This window comes from Nycticebus coucang, chromosome 15 (assembly GCF_027406575.1).
Source record: "Nycticebus coucang isolate mNycCou1 chromosome 15, mNycCou1.pri, whole genome shotgun sequence".
Lineage (NCBI taxonomy): Eukaryota > Metazoa > Chordata > Mammalia > Primates > Lorisidae > Nycticebus > Nycticebus coucang.
Genome location: NC_069794.1, coordinates 2,041,656 through 2,060,256, shown reverse-complemented (window position 1 = coordinate 2,060,256; position 18,601 = coordinate 2,041,656).

Below are 18,601 nucleotides of genomic sequence, written 5' to 3'. Positions count from 1 at the left end.
CCAGCAGCCTGTGCCCTGGGCCGCCTCCCCTCAAGGCCTCTGCTTTACACTCCCAGGGCTCTGCATCTCCACACGTCAGGCCCAAATGAAGGAAGGAACAGAAATGGGTGGGGTCTGAGGCTCTGTGGCTGCAGTTCTTTCAAACAGCAGATGTGACACATTTCCCGACAGCTGTGGCCTCTAGTACCATTCCCTTTCCAGAGCGGCACTCATGATCCCTGTCCTGCCTCCTAATGAGGGTCCTGGGTAACCTGGCCATGACTCTAACACCCTGGGGACCAGCTGGGACCCTGGGCAGCAGCACTGTCCCACTGTAAGAGGAAGCGCTTTCTGGCAACTTGCGTGGCAGACCTCTTGGGTAATAATGTGTTATTGACTTTGCTGAGGACTCTCATCAGGTGTATCGATCAGAAAGGCAAGTGCTGACCAAGTGGGGGCTGCAGTCAATACTTCAGCATAAAGGACAGCATGCTTTGATGGTTTGCAGAAATATGTATTTTTCTACATGTTTTGACTGTCTTCATTAGTGACCCTTGAGAGATAGTTTGTGTGGTTGGGAGTTCATGGTTGAGTGCTATTGCTCTCTGCTTAAATTCTTCTGAGAAGAGAGGCCTGCTCCTCTCCTGTGACCCCTGGGAGGAAACATGCTCTGGTGGGGTGCACCTGCTGTCTGCCTGTGCTATACAGACCACCATGATGGAGCAGGCCAGGTCGCAGAATCACGATGGAGCCAGCTAGCCCAGGTCCTCCAGGATAAATTCCCAGATGGGCCATTTCAAGGTCAAACACACAATGCATGTATCCAAATTACATTTAACAACATGTCACCGTGTCATTACATGTGTACCAGGATGCACCAGGCCATGTGCCCAGTGTGGGTGACTGCTGGGTCTGAGGCAGACATAGCGGACAGCGGCCCATGGTCTTTCCTGATGGCTGCGCTGCATCTCGGGTGCCTTCTTGGCTGTTTTGTTGGGTGGCAGCTCAGTATTCAGCAGAGATGTGAGTGCTGTGGGATAGCAGGGGCTTCAACATAGTAGCCACAGGGCTGGGCGGGAAGGAGGGGTCTCAGCTGTACTCTGCTTTTCCTGTCTCATGCTCCCAGGAAGGATCACCCGCAGCTGTACTCACACTCTCCCCACTTCACCTTGGGCCCTCTGTTTTGTCTTTTTCAAATCCAACTTTCCCACCAGTACCAAAGTGTGGGAATCTGTCTAGCGGTGGGCACTGCCCCAGGGGGCCTGTTAGACCTGTGGGGAGCCTTGTGGGCAGGGTGCTGATCAGTGCCTGCCCTCCCCGCAGGGCGCCCACACCACACAGCAACGCTCCGTGTCATGTGCAGCTTTCTGGCTTCCTCATGGAGGTGAAGTCCCTGTTTCTGAGTATCTGAGCCTCAGACCCACTTGTTTTTCCAGATCATTTTGCATAGTTTTATGTCACAATTTCCAGAAATATCCATGCGCTTAAAATGAAGGAAAGTTATTGTTATTTCTTTACCACGAGCTAGTCATGCCAGGATCCACCTCTCCTGACTGTGCCTGTGAGCTCAACTGTCTCTGCCTTATTTTTGTGGCTACTGTATTCACAACAATACCAGCGCAAACACTGGTGACTTTATTGTGGCCTCTGGAACAGGTGCGCCTGGCTTAGAAACTTACATGTGGAGATGCATGAAATGCAGGTCACTTCTACCACAATCCTCTTCCTATTAATTTGTTTAGGGCAACATGTTGGTTTTTGAAGCTACGGGTAGGTCTATGGCCATACCACCCTGAACGTACCTGATCTCATCTGAAACTCCAGGTAGATTTTATCATTATTTTTCAATTTATCATAGCAGATACTAAAATCTTATGATATAAAAAAGTGTGTTGGATTTGATGGGGCTGAGACCCAGTGAGCGGCTGCACCCTGTGACACGCTCCAGGCAGCTCTGACCCTTTCTGATGTCCTGCCCTTGCCCACCTCTCTCTAGATTCTGGAACGCGAAATCTGCCCAGGGTGTGAATGGCAGGACACCACCTCTGGGATGTAAGGCATTTTAAGGTCTTTGATCATTTCTTTCTTCTGTCCCTTTCTTTTCTAAATTCTCACCTTCACTTTTTCTCCTTTAAACAAACGTATGACGGCATGTTGAATGTACGTTCTATGAGGGTGCGTTGAATGTACCGTTTACATAGGTGAGCTGAACTGCACGTTCCCTGTCGGCGCGCTGAACGCACGTTCCCTGTCGGCGCGCTGAACGCACGTTCCCTGTCGCCGCGCTGAACGCACGTTCCGTGACGGCGCTCTGAGAGCACGTTCCCTGTCGGCGCGCTGAACGCACGTTCCGTGACGGCGCTCTGAGTGCACGTTCCCTGTCGGCGCGCTGAACGCACGTTCCGTGACAGCGCTCTGAACGCACGTTCCCTGTCGGCGCGCTGAACGCACGTTCCGTGTCGGCGCTCTGAACGCATGTTCCCTGTCGGCGCTCTGAACGCACGTTCCGTGTCGGCGCGCTGAACGCACGTTCCGTGTCGGCGCTCTGAACGCATGTTCCCTGTCGGCGCTCTGAACGCACGTTCCCTGTCGGCGCGCTGAACGCACGTTCCCTGTCGGCGCGCTGAACGCACGTTCCGAGACGGCGCTCTGAACGCACGTTCCCTGTCGGCGCGCTGAACGCACGTTCCCTGTCGGCGCGCTGAACGCACGTTCCGAGACGGTGCTCTGAACGCACGTTCCGTGACGGCGCTCTGAACGCACGTTCCGAGACGGCGCTCTGAACGCACGTTCGTGACGGCGCGCTGAACGCACGTTCCCTGTCGGCGCGCTGAACGCATGCTCTGTGCTGCAGCACGCAGCAACCACACCTACCTTGTGTGTCTGCGTGCTCAGTCTTGGACCGTGTGAGGAAGTTTTCGGGGCTGGGAGACCACAGATATGACTATGGTCCCCTGAGATTAAACTGGAGCTGAAAGATTCAGGTCACCCAGTGGCATTGCAGCCACTGTGACGTTAAGCTAGCACGTCGGCTTTCCGGTGTTCTGGGTGTGGACCCACGGCCCCTCACCTCAGAATCGCGCTCCACAGCGCGCCAAGTGGGTGACGGTCGCCAGCTGGTAGCTGTGCCGCGCAGGGCGTTGTCAGTAGTGGCAGAAGACGACATTTCCCACGGTGCATTGATGAGAAAGTGTCTCCGCGTTGAGTGACGCGAGCTGTGTCCTCGCACACTACAGAAGATGCATGTATGGTTTCTCTCTTGATTTTATTTATAGTTTCAAGTGTTCTCTGTTCTCATCAACCTTATCATTCGAGTTTTGCATGTTGTAAGAAATGCATAAGTATTTAGTCTTATGACCTAAATCAGTAATTTAAATAAGACTTCACAACAAAGTGGCAAAAATGTGAGCTTCCCGATTCATTACAAAATTGCCTATGATTTTACTCTTATATGTAATAGTGGATATTTTTAACTTAAAACTGCTTTTGATTCATATTTTTCTTTCAAAGCATACAAGGTCTTTATAGTGTGCCTTTAATTATCCAGACATGGGCTGTTTGGGTCTGGGTGTTCCAGTTGTCAGTAAATAGTGTGGTCCTTCCCCATCTGCATTTTCATTTTTGTGTGGGGATGGAGAGGAAATAAAACAGGAGGTGAGTGGAGAAGCGTGCATGGGAGGCACAGAAGCCAGGAGCTAGGACAGTAGCCAGCGATGGCTCTGCTCGTTGGACATTTGAGACAATTCAGTTCCTGTCCCTTCCTCCTTCTGTCATCAAATGGACAAGAGACCGTGTCTGACCCCTGCCCCATTCCTGGAAGGAGATAAGTGTGGCGGAGGTGCAGAGTGAAAGCATGAGCATGCTGGTGTGGGGGTGAGGCTGGTCTGTGGCTGCGTCTGACCCCCAGGTCCCTCCTGGCAGCAGCAAGCACTGACCTGGGGCCTGCTATGTCCTTGGTGCTGTCTGAGGCACCCTGAAATTAGAACGGGATTCCATGATGCCCCGCATAAGTTGGTGCCCCTGGGTCAAAGAACATGGTTGACACAGTGATAGGACAGTAGATGCATAGATACAGGTTTAGGCATCAGGGAAATGACTGCGCATTTAGCAGTGGTCCCTGGGTCTTGAATGTTGCTCAGCTGGGCTTCTCAGAGCTCGGGGTGTGGGGGAGGCAGGGTGGGAGCTGTGGGGGTTCTGAAAGGCTGGGGGGAATGTGGCGGGACCCAGACTTCAGGGTGAGGTGGCTGGGGCCTGGGTGCCTGGGACTTGGAGCACATTAGGATTAACTGTCTCCACCCAAGAGGGTAACTGAGCCATGCCATGGGTCCCTGGGCTGTCGCAACCCTTGAATGCCAGGCTGTAGGGGTGGGATTTGGAGATATTTCTAATGTGGAGGGAGAAAAGGAGTTGGGAGAAGGGAGGCTCTGCAAACATTTCCTAGATTTCTAGCTTTGTGGGCTGAAGGGGGCACCCTAGAAATCAATAGTTTTAACATGATCTTTACTGTTTCCCAATTCTGGTTGATTTTGTGGTTCCTGAGGACCCAAGGGTGTGACCTGGTAACAGATGGATCAGGGGTCAGTGGGGATGCCTTGCTCAGCCACAGGTGTGTGAGTCTCTGTGTGTGGTCTGCCATGCTGGTCACCAGGATGGATGTCAGCAAAGTGACCCTCTTTGGGAAAAGCCAATTCCACAGGCTTTTAAATGTATCAGATTGTAGAAAATGTGCCACAGATAGCGCTACAGTGTAGCAGATGTGCTCAGAGACAGAGGCATCTCCAAGAGTGACTCATTCCCTGGGAAGGTGAAGCCCAGTCTCTTAGCTGGTTGAGGAGCAGAGAAGATTGGCTCTCGGGTCATCTGACCCAAAGTTTCACATCATGCTGCTGCTTTGAGTGTGCACACACTTTATTCTGGGTGATCATGTTTAAAGGTGCACATGGATTTCCTCCATGTGTAACTTTCAGAGGACATCCTCATCCTCAGGATGCAGGTGTGGACGTGCCCAGGGGCGGAGGGTGGATCAAATGGATGCCTGCAACCTGCACTCAGGTAGTCCAGGAGGGAACACCCACAGTTCTTAGATACAAACAGAACGAAACTTTTAAGATTTGTAACTTTTGGATTTTTTCTGTTAGCTCAAAGTTATTTTTAAAAAGTTTAATCCAAGGCTGGGCTCACGCCTGTAATCGTAGCACTCTTGGTAGCTGAGGAAGGTGGATTGCCTGAGCTCAGGAGTTCAAGACCAGCTTGAGCAAGATGAGACCCCGTTTCTACTAAAAACAGAAAATAAACACTAGCTAGTGTAGTGGTGTGTGCCTGTAGTCCCAGCTACTTGGGAGGCTGAGGCAAGAGGATCACTTGAGCCCAGGAGTTTGAGGTTGCTGTGATGAGATCAAGCACTCCATCCAGGGCACAGAGTGAGACTGTCTCAAAAAAAAAATTAATCGAAATAAAGTTAAATTTAAGAAAAATTTAAGGATTTAAATAAATAATTTAATCCATACATAAAAAAAGTGAAGTGCACATGGGATGGAAATATTGTATGTGAAGCAAACTCTAACCCAAGTATCTCCTGGTGCCCACCGTGCTCTGGAAGGTTCTTTGAGCACTTTCTGTGTATGGAATCATTGTATAATAACGATCCCACTTCACAAGTGATACAACAGAGGTCCCAAGAGAGGGAGGAGCTGGAGCCTGAGGCCGGGAGTCTGGCCCTTCACCCCATCACTGTGCCCCTTTCAAACCTGCGGCAGCCCAGGGCCCAGCCACCTGCCTGGTTATCTGCAGATTGAAGCAGGCGGCTCGTTCCTGTTCTTGCGGTGCTTAGTGCGGTTCGGGTAGTTCTTGTACATGAAGCCTTGTCTGCTCTTCTTATCAAGAGCCTGTGCAGGGAGGGAGGACAGACTATAGCCTCTGTGTCCTCTGAGACGACATTTGGGAGCTGGCTGTCGGACCTTGTGAGCCGGCTGTGGGAGGAGGCCCTTGGCTTTCCGTCTGCTGCGGTGCATGTGCCCCCTTGGATTCCTGTGTCTCATTCTTGCAGAGGGAACCTTGTGGCTGGCCCTATTTGAGTGTTGCCTCTGGGAGTCTCAATGGCTATATAAATAGGGCACAGTTCAGGGTGGGCGAATGTTGTCTGGAGAGGACAAATGCCACCTCTCTGTCAAGGAAACAGTCCTTCCCTCAGCATCTGTGACAGAGTCTGACCACAGAGTTTATTCTGAGCTCCACTCTCCTTGGGGGCTTTTCACCAGGTCTGTGTCATCAGTAGGCTCAGAGCCAGCTTCCCTTTCTTTCTTCTTTCTCAAGAGTCTGGGATGCTACTGCCAACTTTGCCATGATGCCAGGACCCGAGGGAAGGCACCTGCTCTGTCCCAAGTTCAAGAATTATTTGTGTAGAGGCATCAGGAAGTCTGGAAGGAAGAGGGAATGAGGAATGTTTTCTGGGTTTTTCTGGTTTGTTTTATACTTCAGCAGTAAAGTAGTTTGTAGTTTTAATCTAATTTTGGGGGAAGTCTTGATGAGCAGGGTAATACATCTGCTCCTGGTCACTCTTACTCCTGTTGAGTGATTCAAGTTCAAGGTTTCTTCTTATGATTTTTGACATAGGCATTTTCAAGACTGTATTCTGAGGAACATTCATGTATAGCCAATGAGTGTACAGAAAAGGAGTATTGAGGACAGATAGATTCACGTTATAGTGCAGTCTAGCGTCCCTTGGCTGAGTCTCATGGGCATCAGCTCATCAGCAAGTCCAGGCAGTTGAGGAGTGAGGACTGCCTGGGTTTGTTCCAAGCTCACGAGACATGGAGCTCATGAAGTATGTATTAGAATCTATATCGGCAATGTTCCTTTGCATATTTTTAGGATAATATTTCCTAGGAGTCCTAGTTTGGCCATTTTTAAAAATAAGTTACTAGCTCCATTTTCTATTTAGGAATATGTCTTCTGTGCCCTCCCCTGCTAAATGATCAGGGAGCACACACACAGTTTGCAGTGCACATATTTATAAATGCAAAATACTTTTTTTTTTTTTTTTTTTTTTTTGGTAGAGACAGAGTCTCACTCTATGGCCCTCGGTAGAGTGCCGTGGCCTCACACAGCTCACAGCAACCTCCAACTCCTGGGCTTAAGCGATTCTCTTGCCTCAGCCTCCCGAGTAGCTGGGACTACAGGCGCCCGCCACAAAGCCCAGCTATTTTTTGGTTGCAGTTTGGCCGGGGCCGGGTTTGAACCCGCCACCCTGAGTATATGGGGCCGGCGCCTTACCGACTGAGCCACAGGCGCCACTCCAATGCAAAATACTTTTTAAGTGCTGTTTTTTACAAAGCCTACAGTAGGTGGGTGAGGTACTGTTTGCTGTGCTTCCTTTAGGCTTGTCTCTGGATGCTCCGGAGCTGGCATTTCGAGGGTGGGTTGGTCCCTGGAAACCCCCAGGCCCAGCCTTGCCTCTGTCACAGCCTCTGTCTTCTCCGCTGGTCTCCAGCTCACTCTCCTGCCCCCTGCTGTCTGCAGAGCTTGGCTCTCTGTCATCCCCCGTGCCCCATCTGCTTTGCATCTACAAACAGTTGGTCTTTTTTCTGAGCTTAACCTTATTTGTGCCTGTCCTAATAATCACACTCTGTCACCACCACTGTGTAGCACAAAACTGGGAATGAGAGGTCCAGACATACCCCAGGACGACTGCCCTGCCCTCAGACACCTACAGGAGGAGGTGGAGGGGAGGGCCTTGTCACCCCTGGCCCATGTCTATGCCTGTCCCAGCTGCTCCACTGGTGTGACTCTGGGACTTCTGAGGTGGGCTCAGTGTGCTGCTGCTTGTTCTGTGATCATTTTAATGGAACTGGCTTCATTTTCCTCAGCCACACAGTGGGGCTGGGAACCGAGTTCACAGCTTGGCGTTTTCTGTGGCTCTAGGCATGCACCCTGCTCCTCTAACTCAACACTCACGGAACCTCGTGTGGCCGCCCAGCAGTAGACCAGGGGGTACGAGAGTGGCCAAGACCTAGACCCTATGTCGGCTTTCTGTTATATTTTCCACAGGTGGCCTCTTATCACGGGCTGGACATGCCTCAGTTTCTACCCACTGGAACAGGGCTATTACAGCTTTGTGACCAAGCCCCGGGAAGAAAGGGGCTTGATGGTGGTGCTTAGGATGCACTCGCCTGCACACACGATTAAAACAAAAACTTCCCCAGCTTTGTGGATGTGATGAAATTAGACAGGATCATAATGGAATAAAGTGAGTCCCATTCCAAGGTAACTGGTGTCCTGAAGAAGAGGAAAGTCTGGGTGCGGACCCAGGGAAGATGGCCATGTGACACCACAGGCAGAGAGTGGACTGAAGTGTCCACAGGCCAATGAGCCCCGAAGGCTGTGGGGAAACACCAGGAGCTGAAAGGGGTGGTAAGACCCTCCCCTTGGATTTGGACCCCGGCAAGTATTGTGATGGGACATGTGGAGGTGCTGGTTGTCAGGCTGGTAGACCCCAGGGTGTCCCTGAACACCCTGAAGAGGGCGGGGCAGCTCCAACAAGCATCCTTGGAAGTGCGGAGGGTGCTGAGGCTAAGAAAGTTGACTTAACCTGGGATTGGAGGCTCCAAGTTCTGCTTTGAATTTTTTTTTTTTTTTTTTTAATTTTTGAGACGGTCTCACTTTGTCATCCTCAGTAGAGTGCCATGGTGTCACAGCTCACAGCAACCTCAAACTCTTGGGCTCAAGTGATTCTCTTGCCTCAGCCTCCCAAGTAGCTGGGACTAAAGCTGCCGGCCACAATGTCTGGCTATTTTTAGAGACGGGGTCTCTGTCTGGCTCAGGCTGGTCTTGAACCCATGAGCTCAGGCAATCCACCCGCCTCGGCCTCCCAAGTGCTGGGATCACAGGCATGAGCTACTGTGCCTGGCCTACTTGGAAAATGGCTGATGACGGAGAAGGGCAGAGGCATGAGCTGCACAGGAGGCTCAGTTGGAGGAGGGAGTGTCCTCATGCAGGACAGTTCAGGTTGGTGTCTGGGATGCTACCAATGGGAGCCCTGAGTTCCTATGTGTTCCCGGGCTTGGTTCTAGCTCACTTTCCAATGAATGCAGATACCAGTGGTTCATATTCACAATTTGGTCTTTTTATTTTTTTGGAGACTGAGTCTCACTCTGTCACTTTGGGTAGAGTACTGTGGCGTCATAGCTCACAGCAACCTCAGAATCCTAGATTCAAGTGATCCTCTTACCTCAGCTTCCTGAGAAGCTGGGGCTACAGGCTCCTGCTACAATGCCTGGCTAATTTTTCTAATTTTAGTAGAGGATGGGTCTCATTCTTGCTCAGGCTGGCCTCAGAATCCTGAATTTAAGAAATACAACACTTCAGCCTCCTGAGTGCTAGGATTATAGGTGTGAGATTATGCCTGTCCAACAATTTTGGTTAAATTTTAGGGTTACCATTTGGGCTTCAAGGTACCCTTTCTTCTTTTTTAATCCAAAATTTTGGGTGCAAGGACCATCTGTCCTCCAGAGTCTTCTGTGCCTCTAGAGGTGTAGCCTGTGTGTGGCTCTGAGGACGAACTGCGCTGTAAGTAGCAGACTTGGCAGGAAAACTGGGTGAGGTCCCACGATTGTACAAAATCTAGTGTTCATTTTACATAAAATGCCAAGCTGGTCTTTAAATAGCAGTCTCAGAAGCGCAAGCCATTTTATTATCCATTAAGTCATTTAGCATCCACTATACAATTTTTCAAAGTTATTTTCCCCAGAGGGGTTGGCTGATATACAGTATTCTTGCAAAAAGGGTGGTGAGAGGAGAAGGGAGAAATTGTTGACAAGAGAGTATCCTGCAAGCAGTCTCTTATTGCATTTGCTTTATAATTTAGGAAAAATGCAGACATCAAATTTGAGACAGGAAGTAAAAAAGGAAGTCTTCAGACGCTGTTGTAAACTCGAGTGTGTTTGGGGCTGTGTGGGGAGAGCTTGCTGCACACCTGTTACAGTTGTTTCTATCTATGGTGACCTTGGCACTAAGCCTGCCATTGCGTCTCATTCTGCATAAGGCCCTAGAAGGTCAGGAGGAGGAGGTGATACCGCCCTGGCAAGGCCCTGTCTGGCTGGGCATCTGGTGTGTACAGCCAGGAGGCCCTCACTGCTCAGCCCCGAATGAGGAGAACTTGATGCCTGTCACGTTAAGTGTTCCAACACCAGAAGCTTTCGAGCAGCACAGTTTTCAGAAATTCTTCAAACTTCAAAAGCTGCATGCAAAATATTGGGTAACACCCTTACAGACTTTCTGTTTTGTGGGGGAGCAAGAATCTGGCGTCTGTCAGATCTTCAGAAAGGTTAATGAGCACCAGAGATGAGATTATAGCTTGAGAGCATACTGCGCCCCATAGGGACATGGTAAGTTTAAATGAGAAGGTACAGGTGGTTCTGACGGACCCTTCCCCCTGCTGCCAGTGGCCGTGATAGGCAGATTCTGGGCAGGGCGCATTTCATCATCAGTGGGAACAACCCCCCAGCAAACTCCCCCCCAGCCTGTAATCTAAGGCTGAGCCTCAGTAACTTTGAAATGTTCACACTCACAGATCTTCAGAGCATCTGTCAGTGGTGGGGCTGGGAGGGCCCAGGGTCCCTGACCTGGAAAAGGAGAGGCCTGCGTGGTCCACGATGCGACTGAGTGGCGAGCACCATCCAGGACTGGCAGTGCTGTTGGGGAAGGAACTCCCCGGTACTCAAGTGTCCTGAGGGTATGTGGAAGGGGACTTGTGGGGAGATGGGACTATAGGCTTCCTTCTATGAGAATTACACACCAAGGTGAGTTCTCAAAGTCAGTGATAAAGTGTTCCCAGAGCTGTGCAAATCAAGAGGGGTGTGCCCCTTCCCGCTGCGGGGAGCACCCGCTCAGCCCTGCTGTGCTCAGAGTCCTGTGCACCTTTGCTGCAGGGACCAACTTGATCTCGACGTCTTAACATTATGGATTCTTCCATCCTCCTTGCTTCTCCTTCTAATCTCACTTCTGCAAACATGCCCCCTGATGGGACCTGGCCCATCCTGATGGCCGGCTGGGTATGCTCCCTGTGTGCTGGTCATCACACAGCCCCGTGGGCTCTGTAAACATGGAAGCTGTTCACAGGGTGCCTTCCTCAAGCCATTTGAACATAGGGAGGCTTCAGGGGGGAAAAGTCAGAATAATTCACAGCTGGTGTGACATGAACCTGACCAGGTAGGATGAAAGGCCAGCCATGATACAGGTGCACGTCCAGGAGGCCTCCTGCCACCAGCGTTCAGCCTTGTGGGCTGTCAGAGCAGTGGGGGCCCTCAGGCACCAAGGCTGTAGCTATTTGCCAAATGACAAGGGAGTCCCAGAGGCACTGCTGTCTCCACACTGGCTGTTTCAGTTTGGCTTGCTCAGCATGCAAGGGTCTGTCTTGCTTGGTCTCTCCCACACCTGCCCCGCCAGCTCTGAAATTCTAGAATCCATGACCATTTCTGATCTGGGTTTCAGTTCCAAGAGCCCTGGAACACTCCTGCATCAGGGTCCAGAAAAGTGGTGTCTGAAAGGTTCTCTGCTCCTCTCTAGACACTTCCCAACCTCACATCACTTTCTGATAAAGATCCCACTTTCATCACTTGAAGTTCTAAATCTGACAATTCTCTCTGCAGACTGGAATAGCTGGCAGCTGCCAAGCCCTGGAGTTGCCAGGCAAGCCCAAGACTCGGGGCCTGCAAAGCCACAGGATACTGTGTCCTCAGGAGTGAGGGCTCCATTGAGGACCCCTGATGGCTGTGGGTCATCAGAGGAGGGGACAGCCCAGGGATGGGCACTGCTCAGCCGGGCAGTCACTGTCACCATGTGTCCTGTGGGGGCTTCTGCTCAGGGTGCTTCTTCCGCACAGACCTTAACATTTCCTGCAGGCCCCTGACCAGGAGATTGTGTCGTGGAGCTGCTGACAATAGTTCCACATTTGTAGGTGATGGAGGTTTCTCTAACACTGGGAGACTCATCCAGGAGTCCACTTGATTCTGTGACAGTGCCGTGAGCCAAGTTGCACAGTGGACCTCAGGGTTCACCTGTTGGGTACATTTATGATCAGGCCGGCTGGAGGTCCAGATTGCAGGAGTGGATGGGAGTGGTGGTTGCCAGTGATGTGGTGACTCAGGAACTGGATGGAAGGCTTGGGTCAGCTCTGATCCTGGCGTTAGCATGACGAGCTGTCATCTGAGCCCCTGCTTACTGTGCTTCTAAGTAAGCAGCTGTGGATGGACTCAGCCCAGCTTGGTGTCTGTCCTCGTACTGTCTGCCTGGGATCAAAGGCATATTTAAAAATTTGTGTATCTAAATATCAGTTTCCAGAGACTAAGAAAAACACTCGAGTGAAGACACGTGGCCAGAGATTCTGTTTGGCTTTGAAAGCCAGGCCCTCATGTAGCCCGGGCTGCTGCTGGCATCTGTGAAGTTCAGGCCAGGCCCCTGTGCTCCTGAGCAGCTGCTATGTGACCTCTCCTGTCCAGGCTGAGCCCTTTCCTGCCCCAAACAGGTGCAGGTGAAGCTATGTCTATGTCCCTCCACCAGAAGCCTGGTGTATCCAGGGTTGAGCCCTGGAATCATGAGTTCTCACTGAATTTTGCCTCATCCTTCATAAGAGAAAGGAAACAACAGCAAAGTAAAGATGGTGAAAAAGGAGAGAGGGAGTTATCAGCAGAGGAGTGCAGAAAAGGGGCCTGCACTGCTGCATGGTTTACAGTGTCTCACTGAGTCCTTGTAGGAAATTTTGGCCAAACCATTGCCATCTCCACTCCTTGCCTTGGCTGCTGGCTCTGGACTTCAATGGCTCCATTTGAACCACCACCCCGGCCTGACTGGCTTCAGTCCTTCCGTCTCTGCCCCTGTACTGCACCTGCACTGCCCTCAGTGTGTCCACAAACACACCTCTGTTCATTTCACTGGCTGTCTCTGCATCTCCTCCGACTCCAAAGGCCATAATGCCCACTCGTGAGTTGGCAAAAAGGCCCTTTAGTATCAGACCACAAGTGACATTCCTGAGCCTTGTCCCCAAAGCAGGGCTTCTCATCCCTATGGACAAACTGGAATCACCCAGAGATCTTTCAGGCCCCCCCCCCCCCCCATTCTGACTTGGAGCCTGACTCTTTCTCCTGATCTCTGTGCACAAGGACAGTCCCTTGGGTTGTTCTTGCCTCTCTACCTAGAATCTTCTAGTCCAGATGTCATCTCCAGGGTTTTCCCTAACTCTTACAGGAAGGTTAACCTGCACCTGTGTTCTCTAAGCCCTTCTTCACACCTCCATGACAGTTGTGTAATCATTCCTCGCAGGTATGTGTTCACACAACTGAGATGCTAGCAGATTCGTATTTTGCTTTATTCCTCATGAGACTGGGGACAGACCAGTGTCTGCAGAGTTGACACTTCTTCATGCATCTGTGCAATGCCTTGATGGGTGCATGTCCTGGGCTGGTGCCCCAAAGAGCTGAGGGGATACAAAATTGGCCGAGGTCCCCAAGGAGTTCTCCGCTTACTTAGGAGGACAGAGGAGAAAATCTGCCAATTACAAAGTGGGTGGGTTACCTTGTGCTGTAATGAACCAAAACAGCAGCCGCTACCCAGCTGGGCAGTTCTGCAGGTCACACTCAGTGTCTCATCCGGCTGCAACCAGAAGGTAGGTTCCTGGCACTGCAGTCACCTGCAGGCTGAATGTGGATGCCGGTATGAGCCCTCCCCACAGACCATCTATGTAGTCTTTTCAGTAGGAGATCCAACTGCATACGTGGTGGTTCGGAACTTCCAGAAGTGCTGTTCTGAGAAGAAGGTGCTGGAAGGTGTGGGTCCTCTATTGACTAGGCCTGAATCTGACAGTGTTATCCAGCCATGTTCTACTGGTTCCTGGTACTCACAGGTTCAGCCCAGGTCCAATGTGGCAGGGGTTATGGAGGCCTGTGCTTTGGGGGCCTCTTTGGAAACAAGCTACCACCCAGCATGGTGAGCAGGAGTTTAGGAGCAGCACCCGCTGTGCTGAGAACACAGGCAAGCCCAGATTTGGAACAGGAAGGTTTCTGGAAGCTTGTGAAACAAGGGCTAATTTTTCTTTTTTGCAATAAGTAAGATGTGGACAAATGAAGAAAACAGAATACTTGATGAGCAAGCAAATTATTAAATGAAGGATTACAGTCAGAAATGTAAATGTGCTATAAAAACATTTTGGGTGGGAGGCGTGCAGATGCTGTGGAAAGTGTTTTGGGGATGTGCAGTCCTGGCTTCCTTGCTGTCCATGTACAGGTTTGGTGACCTCAGGCCAATCACTCCCATCTCTGACTAGGAGCAAGGCAATACGGGATGGCTTTCTTGGCTTGTTACGGACAGAAAATTAGCAACCTAACCTAGCGCCTGAGAGATATGTGAAACATTCAGTATCCATTCCTTTAGAAGAGAGAAACACCGCTCATTACACCTAAGATAGAAAAACTATTAATAGGAAAAATCACATTATTAAAAACCCAGCCAGCGTCACTGCATTGTTGGACTCAGCCCAGCTTTGTGTCTGTCCTCGTACTGTCCGCCTGGGATCAAAGGCACATTTAAAAATTTGTGTATCTAAATATCAGTTTCCAGAGACTAAGAAAAACACTCAAGTGAAGACACGTGGCCAGAGATTCTGTTTGGCTCTGAAAGGCAGGCCCTCACGTGCAAATCACATAATTCCATGTATGTAACATGCCTGCTGTCCCAAATCCTGTATGTGAGTAACATGCCCACTGTGCCAAATCACGTAACTCCCTGTGGGTAACACGCCCACTGTGCTACAGACTCTGGACTTTGTTCTAGAGGTTCCAGGCAATGCACCAGGACAGAAAGAGTAAAGGACAAACATTTTCAGATAAGCAGAAACAACATCATTATTTTCAGATTAAGGCTGCCCATCTAGAAAACCCAAGAGAATCAGCTGCAAATCTATTTGAATGAAAACAGAGTAGGCTGAGGGGGCTGGTCACAAAATAAACATTCAAAGATGACGGCTTTCTCATATGCCAATGATGGAGATCACAGTCGAGCCTATGTCCACTCCACAGCAGCAGCCACAGAAGTTTACCCGGGAATTGACTGGACAGACCTGCCTGCGGCCCAAGCAGAGAAAGTAGTGCCCCACCACAGGCAGAGGGGAAGAGTCGAAGAGACACAGAGACACGCCACTCAGCGGGGACAACTCACTGGCATGAGGCCAAACCTCCCTGAGGTGACTCAGAAGGTTTACGGTGATGCGTGTAAAAACTGCAGTGGGGCTTTTCTTGGAACATGACAAAATTATTCTCAATTTTGTATGTAATTTTTTGGTAATAAAATCCCAAGAAACTTATAAAAACCCACTAGATATCTACAGCCACAGATATTCAAATGTGTTACAATTATTACAGCTTTGTAATAATTGAGAGAGTGCTACGCTGCTGTAAGAAGCCAGAAAGGAAAACTCCCAAATGGACCCAGGAAGGTAGTTAGCATGAGATAAATGTAATATTACAGTCATCGAGGAACAGGATTATTCTGTACAGAATGCAAAATAATCGGTTACCTACTTAGTAGAAAAAGTTAATACTCCATATATCATATACAAACTATAATGGCTTAACAGACTAAATGCAAAAACATTAAATCAGACAGCAAGAAAAAAATATAAATGGATATTTTTATAATCTTGGGGTATGAGGCTTTCTTTAATGCTAAAGGAAGTAAGCATAAAGTAAGTTTGATAAATTTGGCAACAACAACAAAAAATATTTCTGTGTCTTCTCAAAAATATATACAAATTGACCTAAAATGACAAACTAGTTAAAAATATTAGCAACAAATGTGTCAGCCACGGCATGTGTGACCCCCAAACACACACAGTGTAGAAAAGCAGAAATACAGATGGCCAGTAAATCCCTCCTCATGCTCGGCTTCTCTAGGAGCGAGTGAGACACTAGTGCACACAAGATGTCATTTCCTATCCACTAGATTGGCAAAGCCCCGGGAAGGCAGAGGAAGCAGATGCAGCCCTCCATTAACAACAGGTGGAAAGGCTGGTACCAAACATTAAGGTGTGATTGGGCCTTAAATGTCTTAGAAAATGTAAATGTGTTGCCTTTGCACGTGACAACTTCTTGTCTAGGAATATACTGTAAAAAAGAGAGGTGAGAATAGGTACAAGATTTATTATCAATGGTTAAAAAATTTAAAACAGCTTAAATGTTCACTTTAAAACACGTAAGTTAGGACAAATCTATACCGTAGCAAACACTGCTTAGCCATTGTTTGGACTGCAACATGGCATGAAAACACTACAAACAAATTAAACAAAACCAAAGAACAATGAACAGTAACAAAACTGGTAGGTGATGGACAGACATGGTGGGGGGGTGGTGGGTAACAGACTTATTAGGGCCAAGTGAAGCCTCGGGCAGTGTTTAGGGGAGGACCTGGAGGGAACTTGGGACTCACGTGGCCCGGAGACCTGGAGCAGCTGTTCCTCCCAGACTCTCCACCACTGAGCAGTGGGCCACTGTCTGGGAATCCCCAGTCCGTTCTGGAAGCCCTGATGGAAAAGCCCAGATCAGCTCAGGAGGGCCCTTTCCTGGGGTCCCTTATTTCTAGAAAGTGTCTTCTCCCAAAGGCCAGCTCTCAAATTGCTCCTGTTATTGGTGAAAAATAATTAGGGTGAGGAACAACAGCCTGTCCTCTGTTTAAAGTGCTGTAGTTGATCCCAGTGCACAGCCCGCCCCCTCTTCGGTGCATCTCCTGGGGTGACTTCCCACTGTCCACCCGCAGGAGGGCAGAGCTGGAGCCGCTCGTGCCCTGTGGACGCAGCACCGGCTGACCACAGACCGCTCCCCAGACCACCAAAAAGAAGGGAAGAGCATTGCACCGCTTGAGAGGTTAATTTGGAATGCTTTTCTATTAACAAATCTTTTAAAAGTACCAGGGGGAAGAAAAAAGAATAGAAGAAAAGGAAGAAATCTCCAAGTAGTCTCTGCAGTGGGTTGCCTGTCTCCTTCTCAAGAATTCAGATGAACTGAGAATCCCCTTAGAAGTGACAGCCCAAAGTGTGAGAATGATAAACGGCTTTGGCCTTGATAATTTTTATTAAGCACTAAATGTCACATTTAACCTGCATTACTGAAAGCAATTACGGGTGTATCAACAGTCAAGCAGCACAGTGCGGTGCCGGCAGTAGCGCGCTCGGCTTCATCTGGGAATAAGGATTTTCAATTAGGAGGCAAATCGCTGCACAGGGGCGCGAGTCCTCCAGAGGCTCCCAGAGGAGGCCCTCGGAGTGAAGTCTTCATACACGAGTAATCGCACAGTGTCAACAGACCATCCCCAGCCATCTGCTGCCAGAGCAGCCCCACTTTATCAAATCTCAATATTTACAGACGCTGATCAGCTTGTGGGCCAGGATGGCTCCCTGCCAGGGAGTTCTGGGAAATTCATTTTAAGGTGTGTTTCAGTAGGCTAATTAATTTACAAGCACCTGTTTCATTGCTGGGAGCCGAGAGCACGCAGATGATCTGCAGCCAGGGATCTGGTGAAACTGATTTCAATTGATTTTAATTTGTGGATGGCACAGTGGCAGGGTTAACATGAACAGAGCCTGGAGCCCCTGTGTTCTTCCCTTTTTGGAGTAAGCTGTGTAGAGGGCTTATTTCGTGGCCGTGCTTCTGCAGGGAAACTGGCCTATGCAGGAGGCTTGTGTGCAGACGTGGGTGGCAGATGGGTCACCCTGTGGTGTCACCTGTGGTCAGATGCTGGGGTCAGGCTACTGGGTAACACACACAATGCCCAGCTAAATGTGAACTTTGGATAAACAAAGCAGAAGTTTTTAGCAACTGTTTCCTTGTAGGGCATACACACTAACAATCCTTTGCTGTTTACTTGAAACTCAAATTTAACCAGGTGTCTCCCTTTCATCTGCTGAATCTGGCAACCGTGGTTGGTGCTGCTCACTAGGGAAGGAGCAGGTGGGGCTGGGCTGTGTGAGAGCATCCCTTCATCCCCAAGGCACGGACAAGATCTTGTTCAGGGGACTTGACTTTTAAGCCAAAGATTGGGTCTGGATTTCTCTGTGTGTATGTTGCTGTGGCAGGGCTCATGCCCACGCTGCTTTGGGAGGCTTGAGGCTCTTGGCTTTCGGGCAGGGATGCCTGTTCTCGCCAGGCCCTCATTTTCTCTCAGAGACCCTGACTCTTTCCTAGTTCAGCAGCCTCAGGTGCATGTGGGGGTGATTTTAGCCATGCTCGATAGACAGGTAACCAGAAGGAGAGCCATGAGCAGGACAGCAAGCTCTGGAGTTCATGGTGCTGTGCTTGGTTGAAAACTAAGATAGTTATTTACATTTTATGAAGAGAAATAGTTGAAGCAAACTCTAGGTACCAGTGGCACTCAGAGAGGGCACCAGGAAGGTCGTAGAGGGATAAAGACATTTGGGGAGCACCCACTCTAGTGGCTGGGGCTGGCTGTGCCCTGGGCAGTGACCGAAGCCGCTTGGTGGCAGCCTCTGTGCAGGTGCAAGAGCCTGCGCCCTCAGGCTGGCACCCAGAGAAAGGACGGGAGCCCTGCTGACACTGTGTGTGTCCCACCTGGCTCTGACGGCTCC